The sequence below is a fragment of the Paramormyrops kingsleyae genome, chromosome 17, assembly GCF_048594095.1.
Source record: "Paramormyrops kingsleyae isolate MSU_618 chromosome 17, PKINGS_0.4, whole genome shotgun sequence".
Lineage (NCBI taxonomy): Eukaryota > Metazoa > Chordata > Actinopteri > Osteoglossiformes > Mormyridae > Paramormyrops > Paramormyrops kingsleyae.
This window is the reverse complement of record NC_132813.1, coordinates 8,744,982-8,755,429: the sequence shown is the minus strand read 5'-3', so window position 1 is coordinate 8,755,429 and position 10,448 is coordinate 8,744,982. Positions and strand designations below refer to the sequence as shown.

Sequence of the window (10,448 nt, the reverse complement as noted above, 5' to 3'; positions counted from 1 at the left end):
TCATTAGGCTACTTCTTCAACAGATAAACAAAGATATGGCACGCGGCTGCTACGTGCATTCAGTGCTAGTCACTCCTTAATAGCTATAACTTAACCGTCTAAATATTTATATAAGATGACAAACGCATCCAAAGGAAAGCTATTAGAGTTAGAGAACTGAGGTACCACTGTATTCATAATAAAGTACAGTGGTACCTAAGTACTCGAACTCATTAGAACTTAAATTTCTTAAAAGTTGAACCAACCAGTTCGAAAAAAAATTACCTAGAACTCGATCTGAATCTCAGAAGTCGAACCCTGAACGCAGACCTAAGATAACTTGTACGCACGGGGAAATGAGTCACGTGGCACGTCTCTCAGCGGAAACAAAGTGTAAAGCTTCAGTCTCAGCTTCGCATTGGCTGTGATAGCATCGTGCATGTTTACACTAGCTGAATACATATATTTAGACAGTAAAAATACATTTAGACAATGATAGACAGTAACTAATTATTATAATAAAATACATAAAAAAAATAAGATTTCTTATTATTCTAATATCATTAATAATAAACCATTAATACATTTAAGGTAATACATTTAATTATAATAATATTGTGGTTCCGAGCGGGTCGGAACTGAGACAAAGACGCAGACTTCGGGGAATACGGGGTTTAGTTACAGGTAAGGCAGGCAAAACGCAGACGGACAATAGAATGACCGGACTGGGGAAACAAACTGAAACGCTGACTAAATACAGAGGACTAATGACAACAACGAGAAACAGCTGATCACATGGGTATTCCATACAAGGTTAACGAGAGGGCGTGGCACACGGAAGGAGCGGACAATCATGGCGTTTATTACAAACCACACACTTGCACGGCCCACCATGCTCGTCGCCCCGTTTATTCCTCATACACATGGTGGGCGCACGCACACATAGGCCTACATGCACACTACGTACCAGGGTTGGGGCCATTCCGGAATGCATTGATCAAATCCAGTCCAAATCAGTAAATGGAACTGGAGTTGGGATTGGAAAAAAAAACTATGCGGAACAGAATTGGAGTTGAATTTGAATTTCAGGGAGATTTAAGTTCCAACTCCAATTCCATTTCCTGATTTGGACTGGAATTGATCAATGCATTCCGGAATGGCACCAACCCTGCTACGTACAACAATAAACATTAACCACTATACATAATATAACACACAGCACATTTATAATGACACAAGCGATTACCGAGAACTATTTACAAGCTGGCATCAGTCCAACATGCGTCGCTGCCCGCCGGTACCTCCGCACCATAGTATTTATTTGCTTATAAACTTTGCCCAAATTCTGTCCTAAGTTTTAACTAATTAATAAAAAAATCCCAAAAACACTTAAAGGTATTGAAAATGAATTTAGCTTTAGCAATTTGATGATGCATCCACCTTAATTATTAAAAAGTATCCATATCGGTATCGTATCGGCGATACTTGCCCTGTATTTACTTGGTATCGGATCGATACCAAATCTTGTAGTATCGAACACCACTACAAGGGCGTAACATAGGCGAGCAGGTGGATACGTTTTCACCGTTTTCACTCTCTGAAAGCTCCAACAACAACGAATACCCGTAATTACGCGTGCCTAAAGTCGATGCACGACTCTGCCACTAGGGGGCAATGTCTACCACAACTGGGGCACCACTGTAATCCCAAGCTGCCTGGGAGAGAGTTCAGGTTCCCCGTGACCATCTACTCATCATGGAACTACGGAGACCATGCGGGTACATGTCTGGGTGACTTTTGAAATGCAGTGATGATGCAGCGATCATGAACAAAAATCACCTACAAATAATTTAAACTAATTGGGAAAGCTTAAAGCCATGGGCGAAGTTTTGGGGGAGGCAGAGGGTCGAGTCAGAACTGCAAAACATTGGCAAGACCAGCATTGCACATGCTCTGTGCTGGCATTTTGTTTGCATAAGCAGTCTGCTGGTTAGGTTGCAGGTTGACAAATAATGGTTTATGTGTACATCAGATACGTGCATTAACACATAAGGTAAGCCAGATGCGGATTCCGCCCCCCCAAGCGCAGGCATCAAACTCCGCTTATGCTCAAAGTATCCATTATATGCATGCTTTTTAAAACAAAAGTTTACACCTGAGTTTTTCAAGCGGTCGTGGCTTTATGGCCCCCTATTTCACATGTATTTGGTGGTCTGTGTACTGAGTACAGGCTAGGAAGGATATGTCAGCTTTTCTGAGACAAATGGAAAGTAGATTTGCATAATGGTACATTGTTCAAAAGAACCTTGCCAAGTCCATCTGAGTCTCTAGCCTAGTGGCTACTGCCAGATCAAAATGGCGCCAGATGCCCAACCTAAGACCGCGTTCACCATCGGTTGCAGTCTATGGCACTTCTGGTCGTGCCATTTCAGCTTTGCAGTGCTCCAGTTACCTTCGAGAACTTGATTGGGCGAGTGCCGGCCCACGTCCCCCTTACCCAGTGCGTCACCTACCTTGATGACCTGCTCACCCACACTACCGATTTTGACGGTGCGCTAAATAACCTGCGCACCACCTTCACTGCAATCTGGAAGGCTCGCCTACCCCTCCCTCCTAGGTCACGTAGTGAGCGGTGAGGGCATGGCAGCGGACCCAGGGAAGATCGCTGTGGTCAGAGACTGGTCCATCCCACGCAGTGTTGTGGAGCTCTGCAGCCTACTGGGTCTCACCTAGTACTACCGGAGGTTTGTATGGGACTTTGCCAGTGTCACCAACCCGCTCACTGAGAAGGGGCTGTCCTTCGAGTGGACTGGAGATTTCGGCGCCACCTTTAACCACCTGAGGACTGCACTTACAGAAGCCCCAGTGCTGACGTCCCCTGATCCTACGCTGCCCTTTGTCCTCGACACCGACGCCTACAACGAGGGAGCAGAATTACTACGTGACCCTGGAGATTGTGCAGGCCTGTCGACAATTCTGTCCGTATCTTTGTGGATGGCGCTTCCAGCTGCACGCCGATCACATGTCCCTCGCCTGGTTACTGAGCTTCCGTAACCCTGAAGGACAGCGGGTACGAAGTAAATGGACAACTGGACATGAATATGGGTGTCTGCGAGATCTGCTGTAGCAAAGTTAAATACTGTGGCAAAAGCACTAACATTCGTGTGCATCTTTCCCGACCACAAACACCTACGCAACCTTCCCTTGACTTTAAAGATCCTACCAAGCAATAGTGACAAAGACGAGCAGATAACCAATGACAATGACATTCTGCAAACAATTCCACTTAAGTTTAGTATTTTTCAAACTAAGGCATTGTTTTTTTTCAGTTCACAGTCTCAGTTGTCAGTTTTAATTTTGATTCCTTGCTTGTTCTCAGTAGCAAACACACTGAATACTGTAAAGGTGGCCATTACCACCCCTATTGCCACCTCACATCAAAATAATTAAAACAAAATATGGGTTATTCTACCATCTAAGCAGAAACATAGAAGCCACACAGGGGGGTCATCCCCATAAATATAACTGGCCCCTGATCGCCACCCCAATCAAAATGTTCTGCAGGCATCACTGCACATGAGCGAAAGCTGCTAAGTGGAATTCGAACACGTCACTGTGTAATAGCCCATCTGTGGTTTTCTTGTAATCTTATGGAATAACTGGGAGAGCTGCACACAGAATGGCCGGCAGGCAGTATGAGGGCAATCAAAATGAGACGCAGTTACAGGGACAGAAAGTGGCTGTTCATGAGCCACACTGGCTGATGACATCATCAGTGTACAGGCCAAGGGTCAAAATCCAAAGGGCAATTAGAGAGGCGGAAGTAAAGGGGCAATGGTGGTTCAAAAAATTCTCCCACGATACTTTATTCATCGCCATGCAAATGTATGTGTGGAAAACCTATTTTTAAATATAGTGCGTGAACAAGTTTTCCAGTCAGCTCTGAATAAGTGCATTAACATGTTTGTAGCCTTTTGTATTAACTTGCAAATAGCTTGTAGGGTTTGCAAACTACCCAAAGCCTTTGATGTAACTAAATTTCGGTTTATAATTGAAAGTGTGCGTGTTACGTCAGATGCGTGAGAGTTGGTAACCCTGGGATAAAAAAAGGTTTTTCTTAAAATACTGATATAAAGGTGTCGCTGTCTTCTTACTCGTTTTATTAAAAAAAAAAACCTGAATATTTGCAGTTCTTCAGCCCCATATCACTGTTTGGTTTTCAGACCAGCCGCTGACCCCACAAACCAGAAGCTAGGTGTCGGTATAATGTCTAACAGAAATATATCACAGACATTGTGCACATAGAGCCTATTACACCTCTGTCACTATCCATCCTGATCTATCCTTCCATCTGCCAAACACTTATCCTGGGCAAGGTTCAGGGGCTGGTAAATTCATTATTATTCTGTAGCAAACAAGCAGAATCACAACTGGAAGCATAATAAAACACCACACAGTTTTGCTTTAGCTTTATTTGGCAATAAAGTTATATAGAGAGTATATGATTGCTTTTTAGCAGAGGTCTGATTGGAGAATAACTAGCTTAACTAGTGACACGCGGCAGATTACCACCCAGGGTGATCCCACGCTGCCTGGGACAGGCTGAAGGCCCCCCATGACCGTCTGTCTGCTGGGTTAGTGCTGGGGAGGTTACATAAGCTTTTTCAGGAATCTGGCGAGCAAAAACAGGGATTGGTGGAGGATTCAAATGCTCTTTCATTGATCAGCACTGATGTGTTTCTGAATCAGCAGCGGTTTCGAAACACAGAAAAAGGAGTGTTATAATGGTTCTGGTCACTCAGTGTTTGGTCCAGTTGTGCCACAGTAATGTTTGGAATGTCACGTTGATTATTGTTAGGCGTGATGAAACCCCCAGAGTAAGTTGGCTTCATTAATGTTTTATCTAGACAACAGTAGGCACTCCAGAAAAAAGATGGTATAATCACCCTATTATTTAACTTTCCTGTTCCTGGCACGACCCCTGTAACAACATAAGCAAATCCAGAAAAGCAGTGGGCATCTAAGAATGTTTTTGTTGCTCTCTCAACTTGCGTACGCCACTTGCCACTATTCAGAGATCCATTTTGGGGGGCCGCGCGGGTTGGTCAGAGTGAACGTGGCATTTTTTGTGCAGTTCTTAGAAGTGTGAAAGACGGGGTACAGGTGGCCTTTCTCATACTCTGTTTGGTTCTTGTAGTCAGTGTTCAGGGCTTGGTGTTCCCCCGCTCCATTCACACCTCTCTTAGGGCCCATGTTTGGAGAACCATTAGGGTCATCAAGCTAGATATATAAAAGTCACATGTTGGAATTCACCAGAGAAACCTGACTTGTATAATTTAACTTTAATGCAATCTAACAATTCACTGTATAAACTCTTTGAAATTTGATCGGATTCAACACTAAATGCAAATAATTTTGTATTTTAACATCAAAATCTTGCTTATTGTTTTGGGGTGTAACATGATAACTATGCAATAATTGTGGGCAACTAGTAAATTAACTTCAAGCCTTGTTTATTGTTTTGAAGTATAACATAAACAGACTTACCTGAGGTTCTATGTACCAAGTTTTTTTACCGCTGCATGTTTCGTTTCCTCGGTACAGATAAGCAGAATACACAGGAATTCTGGCATCTGTGTTGTACTTCTGTATTGTTGTATTTCTGACAAATCTGCTTATATTGATTTTGCTTGAAGATTGTTGGGAAAGTGACAATTCCTCCTGGTTTAGCAAAGAATTCATTACAGTTGACAAAGGGTGTGATGACTTCAGGCAGGACCAGGGCAGGAAGGAGCACAATGAAGCTGACTAGGCAAGTGAGCTCCATGATCAAATCTCACTGTGGAGAAAAGGGAGGAAACCATCTGAAATTATGAAGGCAAAACAAATACAACATGAAATGACTGACAGCTCCAGCAGTAGAATTCATCCATATATTTTCTTTAAATGCTTATCCTCTGCAGAGTCTTGGGGGTCCAGAGCTTATCCTGAAACCCACAGGCGCAAGGCGGGGAATAACCCAGGAGGGGGCGCTCACACACCATCCACACACACCAACGGGCAATTTGGAATCTCCAGTTCACCTTAGCATGTTTTTTGGACTGTGGGTGAAACCAGAGCAGCCAAAGGGAACCCCATGATGACACGGGGAGAACATGCACACTCCACACACACGGAGCCGTGGCAGAGACTCGAACCCACTGCACCACCGTAGGAAAGGCACAGGCTGTAAGATGAATGTGAGGCCCCTTGATGCAATAATCTCCAAAAATCTCATCACTTTACCCTTCAGGGTGTGCACCCTAAGTTAGACCATTCTCAATACCTCATACTTATGTTTAACTTGGCTTTTACAGGGATTTTAATCTCAGAACATTAGACTGCATACAGATGTTCATCCATCTATCACCATAAATACTTAATCAATTAGCCACAGGGAGGACCGGAGCCTATCCTGGGAACAACGGGCGCAGGTAGGAACCAATCCCGGGCAGTCACCAACACACCACAGGGTCGCCAATCACTTAGAGTCGCCAATCAACCTACTGCACACACTTTTGGACTGTGGGAGGAAATTCCCCAGCAGAAGCCCACGAGAACACTGCACAGAAAGGTCCTACGCCTGAGCATACAGCTGTCATGGTGAAATGGTGAAATTAGTGCTGGTTCTCTGGAACAATAAAGAAACCCCCCCCCCCGCAAAGATGTTACTCCATTTTATGTCATTTATGGAAGTCATGACTTCCTTGTAAAATAGAAAATACAAGTTTAATCAGCACATATCACTGTTGCAATAATATCTGCATGAACATTATATCTGTAATATCTGCATAAACATTATATCTGTATCATATACGCACTATTTACATCACACAATGTTCAAGCAGATGTAAATAGGCTGTATGCTGACTAACATTAATATTAACATTTATAGATAATGTTTCAAATCTATTAAAATTTTATACAGCTTCCGATAAATATACTTTTTGATTAATGTAAAGCAACATAAAAATTATATTACTTACAGATGGTTTTGCATAGAAAGAAAATATTCCAACCATAGACTATAGGTCCAGAACCCTCACTGTACTGAATTCTGTTTTTCGGAAACTGACACTAGACTTCCCGTTACACTAAAACCAACCACTGGACATACTTAAAAGCCACATTATTTAAATAGTCATAAGGCGTTATGTGCTTCCTTTTAAGGAAGATCAGCTCTCTCATATGCATAACTCCCCAAGTGTGAATACTGCAAGCAGCGTGGGTTTGACAGCTGAGTAGCGACACTGATTGAGGACTTTTCTGGATGGACATTTGGACATCGTCACTGCCTGGGATGAGGAGTCCCGCCGCATTGACTGTGTCCTCATCAGCTGGCGTTCAGAGCAGAAGATTAGAAGCAGAGCAGAAGATTCAAGAAATGGTGCAGTGAAACCTTCGGACAGGCCATAGGCTGTACCAGCAGTCCTAGTCTGGGACATGAATGGGTCATGGTGTTTTAGTATGGACTTCTGGCGTCTGAACGCTGTGACCCGGAAGGACTCACATCCGCTGCCCCGGATCGATGAGATACAGGGCGACGACACCGAGTCCATGTGCTTTAGCTCCTTTGACCTCCAAAGTGGCTACTGCCTGATCAGACTGGCAACAGATGCCCAACCTAAGACCACGGTCACCATCGGTTGCAGTCTATGGCACTTTGGCTCGGTGCCATTTGAGCTTTGCAACACCCCAGTTACCTTCGAGAACTTGATGGGGCAAGTACTGGTCCACAGACAGCTGGCGCATTCACTGGAGGCCCCCCCAGGGGTACGACTTTGAGGTCCAGCACCAGCTGGATGATTGCCGTCACTGTCACTGTGCGGAGCAGGCGAGCGACCCAGTGCTGCCCTGAGTGAGGGACTGGCTACAGGCAGGGAGGTGGCCTGAGGGGGGGAGGTCTCCGCACTGGACCCACAGACTAAGGCCCTCTACTCCAAAGGCTGCTGCAGCTGTTAGTTCCCCAGAGCCTTCAAACCATGGTCCTGGGGGCGGTGCATGGCAGGACAGGAGCCGGCACCTTGGGGCGGTAAAAACACTTGGGAAATTGTGGAGCAGCTTCTACTGGCCCGGCTGCAGCCAGGACACCACGCTGTTCATTCATTGTTGGGAATCACTATGTTCTCATGATTATGTTATTTTACTAAGTTATCCTCGTGTAAATAATGTCCATGATGTGTAGTTATGTCAGTGAATGTAAGTGTGTCGCGTTCTCATGAAGTGTTTGCCCTACTGTGGTGTGTTTCTGACCCCCCCGATGATGTTCAGTGTGTGTACTGGTGACTTACCCTGTCCGTGCCGCTGGCAGTTCTCTGGCAGTCGTGTGAAAATAAATGTGTTTAACTGTCATCTGCAAGTCAAGTCAAAGTGAACTTTGTCATCTCAGCTACATACATGCATATACAGAGATGAGGCTTTGTGGCTCCAGATTTTACAGTTAACAATAATCACACATAAAAAAAGAGAGAAAAACATATATAACTGTAATATAGACAATAACTTTAAAAATGTGCAATTAAGTACGGACGATATTTTTAACATCCAGAAGTTGTACAAATTATTAGCAGCCAAAGTGGAGACAAAGAGACCCATAATGGAATGTAATTATGTGTACAGTGTTTGTGCATATGGTCAGTAGCCGCTCAGAATAAATATTCATGCAACATTGGTGTGTTTTGTGCACGTAGCAGCATATAAGACTAATGTATGAAGTGCAAAGACGAGGTCAGTTCACAGATCAGGTGCGTGTGGGGGGGGAGTGGGGGGGCAGGCAGTGTGTTTGGCAGTCTGATGGCTTGTGGGAAATAGCTGTCACACAGTCTGGCCAATCAGGCTTTAATGCTGCGACAGCGTCTGCCCGATGGGAGCAGCGTGCAGATTCCATGCGAGGAGTGTGAGTCGTGCACAATGTATTTCCGCATATTTGCTAAAGCATGTCTCTCCACATATTTGCTAAAGCGTGTCTCTCCGCACTGACTCTACAATAATATGGTGGCCCAAATACCAGACACGGTTTCGGCGCAGTAACAGTGAGACACAGACCAGCGCAGGAAAAACAAAAACATGGCTTTTAGTGACATATGCCAACTGCTCTGAGAAGTCACACACACTGTCCACCATGTTAGCCACCCCGACTACTTACACGCTGCATGGTGGGCTCACGCACACACATTATTCACGACAAATAGCATTAAACACGACATATGGCATTACCAACGACACAATAACATAATACATGCTAAAAATACATTTGTCCAGTTGCACGCTGCCTGATTTCGTCATGGCTCTGATATGCAGGAGTCTGGCACGATGCTATGTGTGTGCATGCAGAGACCTTTTCAGTACTGTCTCAATTTAAATAGGAAATGGTTACAAAGGAAATGGACAGCTAGACATGAATATGGCTGTCTGCAAGATTTGCTGTAGCAAAGTTAAATACTGTAGCAATTGCGCTAATGTTTAATTCATGTGCATCTTTCCTGACATTCGCCCCCTTAACTGGACGACCACAAACACCTACGCAACCTTCCCTTGACACAACTTTAAAGATCCTACCAAGCAATAGTGACAAAGACGAGCAGATAACCAATGACAATTACATTCTGCAAACAATTCCACTTAAGTTTAGTTTATTTTTCAAAAATAAGGCATTGTTTTTTTTCTGTTCAAAGTCTCAGTTGTCGGTTTTTTGTCGGTGTTTCGTCAGATGCGTGAGAGTTGGAATGTAGTGCGTGAACAAGTTTTCCAGTCAGCTCTGAATAAGTGCATTAAATCCGTCCCCATTGGTTCCCTTTTGATAACCTCTCCTGACACGTAAAACTTTTCCTGTACGCTTCATTTTTGTTTTCTCGCTTAAACCTCAGACACTTAAATAATGTTTTTTTATTAGCAAAACTATTTTAAAATACTTTATTGTGCATTTTTTACTAAGGATAATCAGCGTCGCCACCTTTTGTCAACTGGTTGGCGTGAGATTTTCAATTTGAGACAAGTCTGCACTCGCATTAACATGTATGTAGCCTTTTGTATTAACTTGCAAATAGCTTGTAGGGTTTGCAAACTACCCAAAGCCTTTGATGTAACTAAATTTCGGTTTATAATTGAAAGTGTGCGTGTTACGTCAGATGCGTGAGAGTTGGTAACCCTGGGATAAAAAAAGGTTTTTCTTAAAATACTGATATAAAGGTGTCGCTGACTTCTTACTCGTTTTATTAAAAAAAAAACCTGAATATTATTAGCTTCCGTAACCCTGAAGGACAGCGGGTACGAAGTAAATGGACAACTGGACATGAATATGGGTGTCTGCGAGATCTGCTGTAGCAAAGTTAAATACTGTGGCAAAAGCACTAACATTCGTGTGCATCTTTCCCGACCACAAACACCTACGCAACCTTCCCTTGACTTTAAAGATCCTACCAAGCAATAGT

General features: G+C 43.7%; 1 long non-coding RNA gene across 1 annotated transcript; it reads left to right on the top strand.

The window, feature by feature from the left end:
• Positions 1-6,018: 6,018 nt before the first annotated feature.
• On the top strand, positions 6,019-8,377 carry LOC140578915 (uncharacterized). The gene is made up of 2 exons (XR_011983185.1): positions 6,019-6,452; positions 7,189-8,377. It is a non-coding gene; the product is annotated as an uncharacterized lncRNA (long non-coding RNA).
• Positions 8,378-10,448: the final 2,071 nt, after the last annotated feature.